Source organism: Myodes glareolus, chromosome 4 (assembly GCF_982192425.1).
Source record: "Myodes glareolus chromosome 4, mMyoGla1.1, whole genome shotgun sequence".
Classification (NCBI taxonomy): Eukaryota; Metazoa; Chordata; class Mammalia; order Rodentia; family Cricetidae; genus Myodes; species Myodes glareolus.
Window position 1 is genome coordinate 44,050,995 of NC_142029.1, and position 1,459 is coordinate 44,052,453.

Sequence of the window (1,459 nt, forward strand, 5' to 3'; positions counted from 1 at the left end):
AGTTTACTTGCACTTGACCTGTCTAAAATTTCATTTTGTTTTACATTTTATAAAATGTATACTTAAAATGATTGAGAACCTTAACTGTTTCGAATATTTAAAATCTTCTCAGACAACTGGTTTGTATTAGACTGCTATTTAAATTGGAAGTATGAGTAAAATTCTAGCTCCTCAGCAACATCCTTGACATCCCAAGAATGCAAAGGCATCCTCAGGTCATCTTCCTGAAGCAGACAGTGACCATTGAGTGTGAAAGATCATTTTATGGAGTCCACAGAAGCATCTTCAAGAGACCTTTCTAACATTTTGATAATGTCTCATCTTTGCTCCTACACATCACTGTTTTCAAGGAATTCTTTATTGTTCACAATATCAAGACCTTTTAAAATCTCTTATGCACACAAAATGTACCTTTTGAACTAGTTAAAAACAATGATTGGATGGGTATTAATCATTTCTTATAATAACATTTATATTCAAATCATTCAAGTTTTATTTTTTTTAATCCTTTATTTACAGTTCAAAATTTAAACAAGATCTTGGTTCTCATTTGTGATACTTCCAGGTCCTGGTTCACACATTGTGGAGGCAGAGGTCAGTTCAACTTGTCAGACTCAAGGAGAGAATCACCCAGGACAGAAGACCTGGTTCAGTCTTGGGCTAGATAACATTTCCCCACACTGGGAGATTACCACTGGCAGTTTGGGCTTATTGTTAGGGTCCGTGGGAACATTCTCAATTTTTCTCATCACCAGAAGTTCATGAATGATTTTTCCAAACACTACGTGCTTCCCATCCAGCCAATCACACTTAGAACATGTGATAAAGAACTGGCAGCCGTTTGTATTGGGACCACTGTTTGCCATGGAAAGCAGGCCTGGAGCCGATTGCCTAAGTTTACAATTTTCATCTGCAAATGGACCACGGTAAATGCTAGCGACTCCAGTACCATCTCCATTAACAAAATCTCTGCCCTGAATCATGAAATCCTTTATGATCCTACGGAAGGTGCTTCCTTTGTATCTGATCGGAACACCATCTTTCCTGAACTCTCCAGTGCAGAATTGCCTAAAGTTTTCTGACGTCTTTGGCACCACGTCTGCAAATAGCTCGATCTTCATGTGATCAACTTCCTGGCCACCAATGCTGACATCAAAGAAGACCACCGGATTGACCGGACTTGAATTTGCCACCTCAAGTTTAGTTTTTAATATTATAAAGATAAATTGGTTTCCTTCCCATTTAAAATACAAGTATAAAATTTACTGAAATAGTTTGTAACAATCACAAAAAGTTCTGAGCTTATTATTTCATTTGTTCAAAGGACCCCAGCAAAGGATTATTTATAGAAGTCATTTTTACATTATGTGCTTTTAAGTCACTTCTGAATTAAATTTACTATGGAAGAGTGAAATTTAAATTCTTTTCAATAACAGGCTGAAGTTTTGCTATAGACACA

The 1,459-nt window shown here is 36.5% G+C and overlaps 1 pseudogene; it reads right to left on the reverse strand.

Moving 5' to 3' along the window:
- Positions 1–613: 613 nt before the first annotated feature.
- On the reverse strand, positions 614–1,188 carry LOC125401423 (peptidyl-prolyl cis-trans isomerase H pseudogene; annotated as a pseudogene).
- Between the last annotated feature and the right edge of the window lie 271 nt (positions 1,189–1,459).